The sequence below is a fragment of the Lathyrus oleraceus genome, chromosome 1 (genome assembly GCF_024323335.1).
Source record: "Lathyrus oleraceus cultivar Zhongwan6 chromosome 1, CAAS_Psat_ZW6_1.0, whole genome shotgun sequence".
Taxonomy (NCBI): domain Eukaryota; kingdom Viridiplantae; phylum Streptophyta; class Magnoliopsida; order Fabales; family Fabaceae; genus Lathyrus; species Lathyrus oleraceus.
In genome coordinates this window covers 214259070-214275433 of record NC_066579.1, presented here as the reverse complement: position 1 = coordinate 214275433, position 16364 = coordinate 214259070, and positions in this window count along the sequence as shown.

The following is a 16364-nucleotide window of genomic DNA, read 5'->3' as shown; positions in this document are numbered from 1 at the left end:
TTGGCTTATGACATCTCAAAGTCCTAATGCTAGTTGATTGAAAAATTAACATGAGTATGGATGAGATTAAGCCACACCTTTTGCATATTTTTGTGTGTGTGGTATGTTTCATGAGCATAGTTCATAATACTATGTTTCCAACATGCATTAACACCAAAAGTCTATTGCCCGACCTCAAATAGTTGTGACTTCTACATAAGACCAATTATGATTGCTTAACATAGCGCTAAATTTATGACATAAAAGGCATAAGCATTCTAGTTAGTAAGGTTATAAGTCTCCCCTCTTTCATGGTATTGTGTGGAAACTTGGCCTTCTTTCCTTCTTTTGGAAGATGTTTTGCTTCAAGGATCCATGCTTGTGATAAGTGGGTTGAGTATTCTCCAAAGAATGTATTGAAATGAAAAGCAAAACAAAACTAACTTCTAACTTAATAACTATTAACTTTTAACTTCAAGCTTTTACTTTGATGCAATTTACTTTTAGCACTCTATTTAATTTGCCATTGTTCATATCATTCTAATTGTTTATGTTAATGCAATTTTCACTTTGTCCATTTGGACCTTATTGTGTGATATATTTTTTTTGTGTATACTTTGCTTGTTTGTGTGGTCTTTGACCATTAATGTACATAATAACAATAAAAACCCTAAAAAACCTTTGAGTGGACTGTTGGCTTGATCTTAGACAAATGGACTTAGAACTTAGGCAACATTCCTTTGCTAATGGACTTGGCCAATGCCAACTTGTTGAAGAACCAAGTGCTTGAAATTTGAAATTCATCTAATAAATCTTTGAAGATTTTCTATAAGATTTATCTACAACATTGATCATGGTGTAGCTGTTATTTTGAACCTGTGACTTGTGGAATTCATCTGCTACCTGGGCTATTTTGAAAAAGATCATGAAATGGATAAGCTTGGATGAGGCCATCTTTATTTGATGCCTTACTCTTCAAGATGTTATAATTATGCATTTGTGTGTTGTTTGATTCTAAAAGTCCAAGGGAATTCTGGGTTTCTATTGACATACTTGTCTATTGGATTGCTACCCATTTGGTCAAATATTTTCAACTCTAAACTTTTAATTTTTGTGCATAGGATAATCTCTTCATCTTCTCCCCATATTCTTTAATTTCAAAATCTCTCCCTCCATTTCTCAAAATCTTCTTTGTGTGAACCACTTTTGTTCTAAACTTTGACCAATTTTGCAAAAAGGTAGAAACTTTGGCCATTGTATTTTCAAACTTCTGTGTGAACCACTTCTTTTCTTAAATCAAACTTGTAAATAAACTTAACTATACTTGACTTAAACTTTCAAAAATCCAAAAAGAACTAACTCATTCAAATCATTTTCATGCCTTAGTGCCTTTCAAACTTAAATTTTGTTAAAATCAATGCATCCACTTTGAAATTTGTAGCACGAACACGAGGTTTTGATCCCTCATTTTTATGTTGGTACGTAGGCACAAGACCGAAGGTCTTGTCAAACACAAAAAAATATTATTAATGAATTCTTTTCTCATCCCCCCATTCTATTTGTTTGTAAACATCACTTTGTACAAAACACATATGCACACAAAAATGGCTCCTTAGGAGTACCTAGGACACTTTGGGTGCTAACACCTTCCCCCTGTGTAACCAACCCCCTTACCTGTGATCTCTTACTTTTATTAGTTTTTATTTGAAAACTTCTTACTTTTTGGGTTTTGTTCGTACTTTTTCCCTTTTCCCTTGGAAACAATAAAAGCGCGGTGGCGACTCTTGTTAATTTATCTCTAGTTTGTCAATAGCTTGATGATCATGAATTTTTCGCTACAGAAATTAAGTGGCGACTCTGGTGGGGAGTAGTCTCCAGTGGGTTTAGCCTACTTTTTGTGTGAATATATTTGTATATATGTGATGTTTGTATATATGTATGTGTGATATAATTTACTTGTTGTGCTTGGTGATCACTGAGTGGTGAGATAAGTTCTAACCCGAACTTGAGTGTAATTAAGATAGAAGGATGGTATAGAAATGTTTGACTTGTGTGGAGTAGTCCTTAACAAGTGGACCTGAGATCCATCTGCTCAGTGGAGACTCCTTTGGATTTGGAAATGTTACACAAGTATTTATGGGTAGGCATTACTATTTCTAATTGGGTCCGAGAAGCTGAGGACCTTAGAACACTTAACCCATCTTGGCCTATTTAGAACGTAGTGCGGAGACTGTTCAAGTGTATACTTGATAACAGTTGTTACGCGATACTACACTCGGACGAGTTTCTCTTGAGAATATTATGGGTCAATGAGTCAGTCATCTTAATCGGTAGTATCCGATAGATGGAATTAAGACTCTGGAAACTTTTTAGAACATGATCTACAGGTTTTTATCCTTAGTTCACTCCCTTGGGATGGTTCTTACCCAGACTCCATGCTCGTGACTTGCAACAAACCCTTGATTCTTGGTTGATCCAATCTAGTCTTGTCAATATCAATGGAACTTGGGTGTTGATAAGGTGTAAACCATAATCCACCGAAATGGACGATTGATCTTGACAATGACTTGATTCATCCCTTGACCTTTGTTTGCCTTGTGTGTGATCCCTTATTTGTGATTGTTGCATTCATGCATCCATGTGCATCATAACATTCATCACATGAAAATTTCAAGGAACTAAGGTATCATTTGTAAATATTTTCAGACCATGGATTATGGATGAAGGAACACTAAGAAGTACAGTTTCAGAAGTCCCAACTTGAAAGAGTTAAGGAAGCTTGCATCTTTTGTATTAGATCCATTGGACCTCAAACAACGTCATATCCATCTTGTCTGCTGATGTGGTTGAAGGATTATTGAGTGTGTTGGTGCAGTTCTATGATCCTCTCTACCATTGTTTCACTTTCCCAGATATTCAGCTAGTGCCTACCTTGGAGGAGTATTCTCATCTTTTGGGGATACCTGTTTCTAGTAGAGTGACTTTTAGTGGATTGGAGGATATTCCCCGATCTAGTATTATTGCTGAAGCTCTTCACTTGAAGAAGTCTGAGATAGAGGCTCATTGGGTGAAGAAAGGAGGGTTATTTGGGTTGCCATTTGTTTTCCTCATCAAGGAAGCTACCACTTTTGCTAAAGCTGGTAGTGTGGACGCTTTTGAAGCTATCTTTGTGTTGCTCATCCATGGATTAGCTTTGTTCCCTAACATCGACGGTTTTGCTCATGTTAACGCCATTAGACTTTTCCTGATTGGGAATCCTGTGCCTACTCTATTGGGTGATATGTATTTATCTTTACATCTAAGGAATTCTAAAGGTGGTGGAACGATTGTCTGTTGCATTCCTCTTATGTACAAGTGGTTTATTTTGCACTTGCCTCAGACACCTACTTTTGTGGAGAACAAACAATGTCTACAGTGGTCTCAGAGACTTATGTCTCTCACTAATGATGATATAGTTTGGTATGATCCATCTTTAAGCAGTTTGGAGGTTATTGATAGTTGGGGTGAATTCTCTAATGTGCCTCTCATTGGTACACAAGGAGGAATTAACTATAACCCTGCTTTGACTCGTCGACAACTTGGGTTCCCCTTGAGAGACAAACCTAATAACATGTTGTTAGAATGTCTTTTCTGTCAAGAGGGTAAAGATCCCCAACATTTGAAGCAGAAGATTGTGCATGCTTGGCATAATGTGCATAGGAAAGGAAGATCCGAGCTTGGTCCGTGCAATTGTGTATCTTTGGAAGCTTACACTCTTTGGGTGAATAAGAGAGCTATGGAGTTGAAGATGCCTTATCCTTGTGAAAGACCTATGTCTATGGTTGAGGTTGAGCCATTAACTCTCCCTAACCAAGATGTAGAGGAGTTGGAAGACGCGCTCGCCAAGATGAAGCAAGAGAAGGATATATGGGAAAAGACTTTCCGTACTTTGACCAAGAAGCATGAAGAGTTGCAATTGGAGTTTAAGGACAAAGATACACTGATTGAGCTACTTGAAGACCGAGTGACGAAGAGACAGAGAGAGCCAGTGGTTTCATCTTCTAGCATGCCTCAACCTTCCGTTGCTTGGAAGAAGATTGTTGATCATCTTGTCCTCGAGAAGACTCAAATGAAGGCTTCTTTTGAGACCGAGATTCGTCGCATTCGAATGAAGTACGCACCTACAATCAGATCTTCTGACATTGTTGTTAGGGATCCTAAGGATGACTAGTCTCCTTTTCTCTTGTATCTTTTTATTTAGGTTTCTGAAATTGTACTTAGTGTAATCCTTCCAATTTATATAAATAAAAAGAGATTTTTGGTCATCAAATTGTTGCAATTTCCATTTAAATATTATATATTTGCAAATGATATAGTAAGTTCCTTGGAAATAAAAATAATCAAGCATTACATTTCATGCATCATTTGCATAAGCAGGTTTTTTCCAGGTGTCTGATTGGTGCTTCTTCTGTGCTTTAGCCAAGCTGACTCACCGGTACAACACCAGGGCCAATCATCATAAAATTATGGAGCATCTAGAGAAAGAGAACAAAGTGTTGAAGGACGAGATCACCCGACTGACTGCCATGATGGAGTCAGTTCTTGCTGCTCAAAGTCAAGCTTCTCCAACACCTGCAACTCCCCCCGTGAGGACTGTTGTCTCAAAAGTGGTTACCTCTACCATTCCTACTGCTGCCGCCCACTTTGCACCGAACTTGCCTGCTGGATTCCCGTGGGGAATGCCGTCCAAATTTGTGGCAGAAGGCTTTGCGCCTACCTTTGCTTCCATGCCGGCATCTAGACCGGTCATGTCCGTGCCACCTCCCGTTGTGCACACTTTGCCTCGCGTAGAGGATACCATCTATTATTCCGAGCCGTCTGAGGGTCCGGATGTCTATGAGAAGATAGACAAAATGAAAGACCAATTTCTTGAGTTGCACAAGGAATTGAAAACGCTGAGAGGTAAAGATCTGTTTGGGAAGAGTGTTGCTGAATTGTGCTTGGTACCCAATGTCAAGATCCCGGTGAAATTCAAAGTGCCTGACTTTGAAAAATATAATGGGAACTCTTGTCCGCTCAGTCATATTGTGATGTATGCCCGCAAGATGTCAACTCAGACGGATAATGACCAATTACTTATTCACTACTTCCAGGATAGCCTGATAGGTGCTGCACTCCGTTGGTATATGGGGTTGGATAGTGCAAGCATCCGCACTTTCAATGACTTGGGAGAGGCTTTTGTGAAGCAATATAAGTACAATGTGGATATGGCACCAGATAGAGACCAATTGAGGTCCATGTCTCAGAAAGACAAGGAGACATTCAAGGAGGACGCGCAACAATGAAGGGAGTTGGCTGCCCAGATCACTCCTCCTTTAGAAGAGAAAGAGATGACAAAAATCTTCTTGAAAACCCTGAGTTCATTTTATTATGAACGCATGATCGCCAGTGCCCCCAGTGATTTTATCGAAATGGTAAACATGGGGATGAGACTTGAGGAAGGGGTCCGTGAAGGACGTTTGTCAAAAGATGCGGCGTCGACGAGTAAGAGGTATGGTAGTGGTTTCAGCAAGAAGAAGGACAGTGAGACAAATGCAATTTCCAGTGGGAGGTAGAGGAGGCCTCAGATCAGAAGAAATCCACCACCCCGTCAACATCATCATCATCAAGTATCATCAGTAATTCCGGTATTTTCTAATCAACAAGCAACACCAATTCAACAACAACAACATCAACGTCAACAACAACAACCGCAACAAAGAACAAACACCTACAACAACAACAATACCAACAAAAATCATCATCAGCAGAACTTTGAGAGGAAGAAGGTCTCTTTTGACCCAATTCCTATGTCGTATGCAGAGTTGTATCAATCTCTAGTCCTCAAGAACTTGATTCAACCGAGGAACCCACCGTAGATTCCAGAACCCCTTCCCTGGTGGTATAAACCTGAGCTTCGTTGTGCTTTTCATCAGGGTGCACCTGGCCATGATATTGGAAACTGTTATTTGTTGAAATATGAGGTGCAAAAGCTTATGAAGAGTGGTATGGTGTCCTTTGAGGACCGCGCACCAAATGTGAAAGCTAACCCTTTGCCCGCTCATGGGAACTCCTCAGTGAATATGATGGACGATTGTCCTGGAGAGTTCAAGGTTTTTGATGTGCGGTTTATCCGAAGATCTTTGGTGCAGATGCATAAAGATATCTGTTTGGTGAGTGACTGTGAACATGACCATGATGGTTGTGTTGTGTGTAGTGTGAACCTAAGAGGGTGTGATGTAGTGAAAAGGGACATCCAGCGTATGATGGATGAAGGCATGATCCATATTGTTCAATCACGTCATGTAGATGACGACGTCAATGTCATAGTGCCCATTTTTAAATAGCAAGAGTGGTTGATAATTTAGTATGATAGCAACAGTATCAAGAACTTTAGTCAAAGATCAGTATCGTTGTTGCTAATACGGTTAGCGGGCCCAGCCCCGTATTCATCTGATAAGGTTGTACCATACTAGTACAATGCTACGATGGTAGAGAATAGTCAAGAGGTCCCATTGCCTACGACCAGTTCAGTGGTGAACATTGCTGATGTGACAAAGGTGACCCGCAGTGGTCGAGTATTTGGACCGATGTTCCCAGAGAATAGAGAAGAAACAGTTGTTGGTAAGAAGGCGGAGGTGCCTAATGTAGATCCAGTTGGCTGTTCAAAAGATAAGTCTGGTGAATCCAGCAATTTGAAAGCTGTCATACCCCGATTTTGACCCTGAAATTTTTCCATTTTTTCTTTTATTTTTTGCATTTTCGCATACATTCGTCAGTATAAAATGGATTTTAATATCTTCACTTTTTTAATTTGGTTTTAATTTCAAATTAAGTTTAATTCCAATTGTCAATTTAATCTTAATTATTTATTTTTACTAAGGATTAAAAACTCTAATCGACTTTTATTTCCAAATGAATGTTAGAGTTGGTACCCGAGTAATTTTAAATGAATTATAGATTATTTGGTTTTTAATTTGGTTTTTTGCTGATTTGTTATTAGTAATTAAATTGACATTCAAACTAATACTGGATTATTCCTAAAAAGTCCACATCCATTTTTATAATTAAAATTCAAAATCCAAAAATCCATTTTATATCCATAGTTCATTTCAAAATCCAAGTGCATCCGGTGGATTCTCATGCGGGTTATATGCATTAGTCCTGTGTCTGAAAACAACTCTGTGAAGGAGGAGGCAAAAGAGCTATTTCATGATGGACTGGAAAGTGAGTTAGTTCTTTCTTGGAGGGTCTGTTTATCCTGCAGTTACCTTGAGCAAATGGATGTTGAGCGGTTTACTCTATGGGCTAAAAAGACTCTAATTGAAGACAATTGGGTTCTAGGCATTCTTTTTCTAGCCTATATGACCTATTTTGTACGTGTGGTAATGGGATATGGAAGAAGTTTTGGTGCTATTTACAAAGAGATAAATAATTATGCTTTGACTCATTGAGATAAATAATTATGCTTTGACTCATTGAGATAAATAATTATGCTGCTAAAAGTCAACATCCCTTTTTGTTACTACAATCAATCATTACAGGGCCTAATGTGTGAGGCCTAAAAGATAAACAACTCTACAGCAATTTGACCACAGTATAACAACACGGTCGGCATTGGTCTTGGCACCAACATGTCTATAACTTCTTCCAGCCGCCGCAACCCAAAATTCAGGTTGGAACGTTTCTGCTACAACACCACCTGAAATCTGTAAAGAACCTCTTACGTCACCGTCAAGCTAGTGGGTTGATGTCGACTACTTTGTGGATGATTGATCTCTAAATTGGAAAGGTTCAAGCAAATTGTCGTTGCCATTTCTCATCAGGTGGAAAGTTACCTGCAAGCAGTGGACATGACAAACGGGCTGTTACATGGTACATTGATTCTTTAAAACGAAAAGTAACGATGCAGGAAACAATGCATTTGATGGGAAACTATTGGCAGAGAAGTTGCGTAAGCTCAACAATTCGCAATAAAGAATTGAATCGCTATCATTTGTGTATTTAGCACCGACGTACATCCGTCATTGGTCCTTGTTTCAAAAGCGGTTATTCAATTCTCCAGCATTTGCAAGTGAAAGGCTTCATGCTAATTCTGTCCATGTGTGTGTGACCTGCACAAGAAAAACAAAAGCAGCACCAACCATAACCTGCAACAACCGCAACGGAACCGGCATCCAAAAAGCAACAACCACAACAGAATTCACAACAGACCTCAAGCCTGCAGGTTTTGGTTTCCAAACAAGCAAAAATAAGTACACATCAGTCCAATAATAATAATTAAACCATGCTACTAAACCACAACAATTCAGAGGGTTTTCAGGCAGCATGCAATAGTCTTCCCCGACAATGCAGTCGCAGCAGGATGGTTCCGATTTATTTCATTAACATGTTCCTAACTTTCAAAACCAGTTGAGCCCGAGAATGATGCAGGGCCCTCCTCCTAATGCGCATCCTGCTGCCCGAAAGATCACATGAGGACAACGTACACGGTAGAGTTGGAAATGACTATTATCACAATTTCAACCAAGAGATGCTTCTCCACAAAGTGAATTGGTTACCGGAACACCTTCATAGAGCAGGACCAGCATTCTGCACATTTTTTCCTCTAATTCTGTTCTTAGAGAACAATCTAGAGATCCTTGGAATGATGTCAGAATTGGCAAGTTGTTTGAAGATCTTGATGCTTTGGCTGGAACCATTTCTGTTAAACTTTGTTCTGATGAAGATAGTACAACAAAGCCACAACTTAATCTTTCCATCTGCATGATAAGTACAGAAAGCAGAAATTTAGTTGCAGATGTGATGAAAGCACCAGCCACATTGCAGCATCCTTCTGGTCCGCTTTTACACTGTTTGAACATAAGGTTGCCCATTAATATTAAAATAGTGACCCGGAATGGAAGAGAAAAAATATAAAATAAATTCCAACCTTTTGTCAGGAAGAGGGTTCAGGTCCGGTTCGTGAGGAAGATAGTATTGACGGGATACTTCCCTTGTTAAGAGCATGCAGAACTGCTACAATAATAACATAGAATCACAACATTAACACAAAAAATCAAAACCAAGCTCAATCAAAGACCTACATTTATCACAGTTCATGTCCAAATCACAATAGGCTTCAGATAAATAATGCAGGATTCTCGTAAGGAAATGCAACTTATCTTTCCAAATCTTACACAAACAAGGCCAGAGATACTTTTGAGATGCAGCTGGAACTGGACTGGGCATGCACTCTTCTAACAGTCATTGCGGATATGTTTCTTACTCGATGCCAGACAATGGTTATGGATCTATGTCTTCATATGCTACCAAGATGCATGAAGGACATGGTTTTCCTCCCCTGTCAACATCTGAGATGTTTGTTCAAGCATGACAGTAGTCCCTTACGCACCAATTATGCGGTAATTGGACAGTGGTGTAACAGCAGGCCTGGTTTTAGTTTTGGCACCAAACTGTCTTTAACTTCTGCCAAACACCTGAAATCAGTAAAGGGACTTAAGTTTTAAACTCATAAAAAGCAAGTTTGCAATATGAGATATAAGCCATGAAGGTTTTGATCCGACCATATGCGTATTCGGGCTATTAAAGGGAGTCGAAATTCAGACCAGTACTAACCTGATGAGCAGAAGAGAGCAACTTTTCAATATGTATGCAGAGCAGCTTTAGATAGAAATCCTTCAAAGGCCATTTGCTACAATTGTGGGTGTTTCCCAAAGTCTCATCTAAAATTGGTGTGATTGAGTCGCTTATAGAAAAAGTTGACATGCTTCTTCTCGGTGGAGGGATCTTCACATTTCACAAGGCAAAAAGTCTTTTAATTGGTTCATCCCTTGTAGAGGAAGATAAGTTGAATCTTGCTACAAAGCCAAGGCAAATGGGGTGTCGCTCTTGTTATCGTTGATGTCTCGTAAATCCTGTACAAAGAACACGATGGTGATAGTAGCAAATGGATTAGATAATCTAACAGACAAATCCAATGTGAATGCTTTAGAAGAGAAATCATCAACAGACCATGCACCACACCAATATCAACAGCTTCGATGAAATAAGAAAGTTCATTTTTTGCAAGAGAAATTCACTGCGGTGAAAAAGACAAGTTAACTCAGCAAGCGGTAAAATTTTTTACCAGAAATCCAAAAAAGGGAATTGAGACAAATTCAAAGCAAAAAGCAGAGGATTGTGTTACCTCTTCAGTTTGAGTACCAATTTGAGGCAAACAATCTGAACTCCTTAAAGCACTCCCAAGAGCATGCCACTTTAATCTCCAGAAGCTGAATCGAAAACCCTAATAAGCTGGGTATAAAAGAGGCTACAGTTCAGAGAGAAAGGGATCAGCCGAAAAAACCTAGGATTAAAAAAAGAGCAAGGAGGCGGAAACGGAAGGGATTCGAAAAGGAGAGGGAGGCGATTCAGAGAGAAAAAAAACCCTAATCAACAGAGGTGAAGGAGGAAAAGTCTGAAGCACTCCATACCTTTTTGCTGCCGACGGACGGAGCTCGTATTGAAGGTGAAAGGGAGAGCGCGAGCTGACCGTTAAGAGGGCGTTTTGGAAGGCAAACCCGGGCGCTACTTTCTCAACCCTAGCTTGGATCCGTCTGTGACAGGTAAGTCACCCCCTCAAATCGTTGATTTCATTTTCTCTTTGATCTCGACCGGTTTGCTTCTTTCTGGATTATGGACTAGGGTTCCGTTGATTTGTTTTACTGTTCATGAATGATTTTCTGTTTGTGGATATTGTGTCTCTCGTGAAGGAGGGAGATGATGGGTTTTATTGATTTTTGTTTTTGCGCTCAAGTATTATGTCTGCTTCTGTTTTGTATCCGTCCGTCATTTTTGTGCTAACCAAGGTGATGACTTTTCGTTCCAGCCATTCCTCATTAACAACTAATATGCTAGCCTTCTGTTATTTATTTTTTATTTTTATCTATTTATTTTATTTTGTGGTTTATGTATTTGGGCCACTGCAAGTCTAACAGCAAGTTAGTCATGGTCTGGTGGAAAGGGAGCTGGCTTAGCTACCCTTTGGTCCTGGGTTCGGTACCCAGTTGTGTTGTGTGGGGTTTCTTCAATTTTTTTTTTTACATGCTCCTATGGTTTAATCATCTTTATTGTTTTATTTTTTATATAACTTAAATGTTTTTTTCTTTCTTTGGGATTTATGTAAAATATTTTTTTTAGGTGAGGTATGTTTGAATCATGATAAGTCATCTTAATGGCTTCGATAAAAAGAAAAACCATTCAAAAATAATAATGATAAATATCACATAATAACATAAATTTGGTATCTTTTAATTGCATCCTTCATTTAAAAATTATTTTTTCTCGATTCAATATCGAGCCCATTTCCATACCCTTGTAAGTCGATTGCTTTTAAGCATCGCCATCAACCTCACATGGCTTACTCTTGGGCCTTCTTACAATGAGCTCTTAAGCAACATCAACTTAACTTTCAATAATTTCAAACCTCGATACGTTAATCGTTTTAAATTTAATTTCAAATCATTTTCTAATTAAAATGTGAAGAAAAAGGTTACCTGGATGGAATGTCCAGTCGTAATCCCGAATATTAGGCTCAAGCTGTAAGAGCTTGCAAGCCGTTAATATTCGTCTTCTCTTTAACACTCCAATATTCAAAATCATTTTGGAAGAAAAAGATTACCTGGATGTAATGTCCAGTCGTAATCCCGAATATTAGGCTCAAGCTGTAAGAGCTTGCAAGCCATAAATGTTCGTCTTCTCTTAACATTCCAAATATTCAAATTGTTTTCTAAATAAAGTTGGAAGAAAAAGGTTACCTGGATGTAATGTCCAGTCGTAATCCCGAATATTAGGCTCAAGCTGTAAGAGCTTGCAAGCCATAAATATTCGTCTTCTCTTTAACACTCTATCTAATATTCAAAAATCACTTTCTAAATAAAACGTGAAGAAAAAGATTACCTGGAGGGAATATCCAGTTGTAATCCCGAATATTAGGCTCAAGCTGTAAGAGCTTGCAAGTCATAAATATTCGTCTTCTCTTTCACCCTCCAAGATTCAAAACCTCTTCTTAATAAAGTTGGAAGAAAAAGATTACCTGGAGGGAATATCCAGTTGTAATCCCGAATATTAGGCTCAAGCTGTAAGAGCTTGCAAGCCATAAATATTCGTCTTCCCTCCAAAACCTTCATAAATATTCGAATCATTTTCTTAGCAATATTGGAAAGAAACAGACTGCCTGGGTGGAATGTCCAGACGTAGTCCCGAGTATTAGACCCAAGCTGTAAGAGCTTGTAGGTTACAAGTACTCGTCTTTCAAACTTTAAAATACTTAATCTCTATTAGATACTTTTGCCAATGAAGATGGAAATGGAACATGGTGTATACCATGCACTCCTGAGGCTAGGATTCGAGATGTATATCTCGCTCATCCAAGTTCTCGCCATCACTCAAAATACCCAACCGATCAAACTCTTTTCTCGCCGCCGTGCGATTAATCAAAAAACTTTTTTTCATAAATGGAAGATATATTGTCTTAAGTGATACAAAACAATGTTTCGGCCACGATTGTTGAGTAGAGATAAATGACGCTTTTCCGAATGTAGATTTATAAATCCGTTCGATGTGTGGTACGCGTCCACTCCTCATCTGTTTTGGGTAAAACGATGTTTTTGTCGATTAATACAATATAGCTTTCGCTAAAATCGACCAACAAACAAACATTTTTCTACCCAGAACTACGTAAGCCTTGATTTCTCTTTGAGATACGTAGGAGCAGGATTTGTAAATCTTGTCAGGCCCACTAATAAAAAAAAAACTTAGGTTTAGTCCTTCGTTAAAAAAATCCAAAAACATTTTCCTCTCTTTTACTCTTTCTTTCCCACTTAATAATTTGAAAAGCCTAATATTTAAACTAACACTGATGCACACAACTGACCTAATGGTTCCCGTTGAGTACAACGGACGTGAGGGGTGCTAATACCTTCCCCTTGCGTAATCGACTCCCGAACCCTGATATTGGTTGCGATGACCATATCTTATCCTTTCTTTTGTCTTGGGTTTTATCGATATTTCCCCTTTCCTTTTTAGGAATAAATAAAGTTCGGTGGCGACTCTGTTCAGTCCATCATTGCGAGCGTGCGATCGCGCTTCGCTTTGAAGTCGTATCCCCATTTTTTCGAGGTGCGACAGATGGCGACTCTGCTGGGGACAAGAACATCCCTAAGTGAGTGAAGCCTAGTTAGGTCGTTTGTGTGCCTTTGTTTGTTTACCTATGTGGCTTTTCTTTATTGTTTTTACTATCTCTATTGTCATATTGATATGAATCTGTTGTATTGGTTCGATTATGGTTTGATACTTGGATACTCTGATTGCAAACCATGTGGGAAAGACTTTTTACCCGAGTCTCGAGTAAAAACATAAGATAGGACGAGGTTGAGTAGTGCGGGTCCGCGAGATGTATTTCTCGTTGGGTCGGTACGAGAACCTTACTTAGAGTAGATTCTTGAGAGGATGTTGTCGCTCGGCAAGTAAGTTGCCGTAAGCTTCGATATTTTCTTTAGGATCCATGACTCTGAGAACCATTTGTAGAACCTTAGTTCTTTGCCCAACTAGGAAAGATGGTTGCGTAGTGTGGGTCTGCGAGATGTATTTCTCGTTGGATCGATGCGAGAACCTCACTTAGAGTAGATTCTTTAGATGGAGTTGATGCCCGGCAAGTAAGTTGCCGCAGGTAGCAAACAGTCTAATGGATCCATGACTCTGGGAATCCTTTGTAACAAAACCTTAGATCTTACCCGGTGAGAACCTATTCTTGGAAAACAATCAGATTCATCAGTACCTCGGACTTTTGAACCCGTGTATAAAAAAAAAACAAATGTGCATGGCTTGCATTGCATTCATTCGCATTCCATTGCATTTGCATCGCATCATAATGCATGTCATTTTCCAGACAAAATACCAAAAAAAAACTCATCCATCTTTTGTCCGTGAAGCAAAGTGATTCTCAACACGCGTTTAGAACAAAGAACCATGTCTCAGGAGATGATGAACGAGCTAAGGAAAAGCCAAGAAGCGCTGAAGGAGGAACTTAATCTTTTGAAGAGCCAAATGAGATGGGTCTTGGAAACCCTGCAAGTCTTGTTGAGAAAAGAGGGTCACCCAATATACACTGCTGCAACAAAGAGAGCTACTACCCCGCATTCATCTGGTGTCACCCCAAGTCAAGGGAAATTCTATGTGGCAACTCCTCGCCTACCGGCATATGGCCCTCCCTCAAGACGTCATCATCAACATTCTCTGGCTATTGCTTCTCAAGGTCACCAAAGCCAGGTTCAAAACAAAAATCAAAATCAGAACAAGAGGAACAAGGATCACAATGACTCGATTCCGGTGCCATATAGCAAGCTCTACCCGCTACTGATCCAAAATGCTTTGGTGACACCTCGAGCTCTCACGCCTGTGTCACCATACCTGCCATGGTACAATCCAAATGCAACATGTGAATTCCATAAAGGGGCATTGGGACATGACCTAGATTCTTGCTTTGCGCTAAAAGCCTTGGTACGGGGACTGATTAACAAAAAGAGCTTAGTTTTTGAAGAAGATCACCCGAAGATCAAGTGCGAATACCATACTGGAACAATGGGGCACTCCATCGAGGAATGCAAGAGTTTTAAGCTCAAGCTGCAAGGATTGATTGACATAGGGTCGCTAACACTCAAGAAGGAGGGCTCAGGTACATATACCTTGATTTCTGGGCCAGGTAATGAGAAAGGGAAAGGACCCTTGAAAACCCTCAAGGTTTTGTTCCACAAGGAAGATGTCAGGGATGTGGCTAATGAGCTATCATTGTTTCCTGGTAAGAGCATTGAGATACCGCCTTGGATTTCCAATGTCACGACCCATACCAATGAAAGAAAAGGAGAAGTGAGTAGTGGATCCAGGAGGGTTGCATTCAACGATGAGATTGAAGGAAAAGAATTTGAGGATCATCATGCCAATGTCAAAAAGCTGGTTGATCCCAATCTTCAAGTTTGAAGAAATCAATTCCCTAAAGCTGACAATCATTTGGCTGTTTCCGCATTTCTTTTGTAGTTTCCTTGCATGTTGACTGTTATTTGCTTTTAAGCATTGTTGTTTTCTTTGAATTGGTAAGATTAATGAAATGTTTATGCATCTTTTGAATTGATCCATTCGTATTCACTCGTTTTTCATTTATGTTAAAAAACAAAAATACTCCTCTCATTCACTTTTGTTTATCGAACTGTTGTGTTAACAAAGATTGGAGGGAGGATGATGAAAACGAAACACCTGAAATTGTTGTGGTATGCTTTTGAGTAAAACCTTGTCGATGATGTAAGGCATTGTTTCAAATCCCCAAACACTGGAGTGATAAGGAGTTAATCCCTAGACAACCACTTTGAGCCTAGAAGTTGGTGTTTATTTCGGATCTAAAACCCTTAATCTTAACCTGGGGCAGGGTAGTTGTGTTCAGATATTTTGATCATGTATTCGATCTTTCAAAAATCGTCCATATGAACACCCTCCAATTAGGTTCAACCACATGTTATCCTTCGCGCACATGTTGAAGTGTCGAAGAAGTTGAGAAAAGCTAAAATTAGTGTTGGTTGATCCTCATCCACCAATAATGTAGCAGTCAATACCTTCAAAAAATAAAAAATAAAAGTCCGCTAAGTCAAACACCACAAAAATGACTTAAGCAAAAGTCAGGGCATCCCGATGGACCGAAAGCTTCAAAGAAGTGGTCCAGGCAAAATAAGGGACAAAGAAAAACAAAAAGAGGTCACCAAAACCCTCAACAAAACAAAAAAATAAGGTGACTGCCATTTCAAGAAAAATTCGTCTTGAATCCTCATCACACCTTCGAACCCTCTTGGAAGTCGAATGCGTGTATTGAATTAACTGAACGTAGGAACTGGAGATCATCAAGAAGAAGGGGTGGGTAAAAATAAATTTTGAGCCTTATATCCTTTTGTTTCAAAAAACCGTGAACCAGACCACGTTACAACCCTTCAAAGACCTAATTGAGGCAGGGTTTATCTTGAAAGCATACTATAACAAGTTTGTGTTAACTTGACTCCAAACGATTTTTGTTAATCATTTGATAGCACCAACTTGCATACTGTGAATGACTTAATCAACGACTCGTTCATTGTATTTTACCCGTTCATATCAATAAATTTTGATTTCAAATTTTTGCATAAACACTGCATTAAAATTACCATTTTTGAATGAACAACCTTATTTGCAAGTCAACACTTAGCGTCAAGGAAATTCCAACAATATACAGTTGAAGAACTCGATGGAGTGAAAGAAGTCTAGTCAAGGGCAAATCACTTTAAGCGTCAGTTAATTCGAGCTAGTCA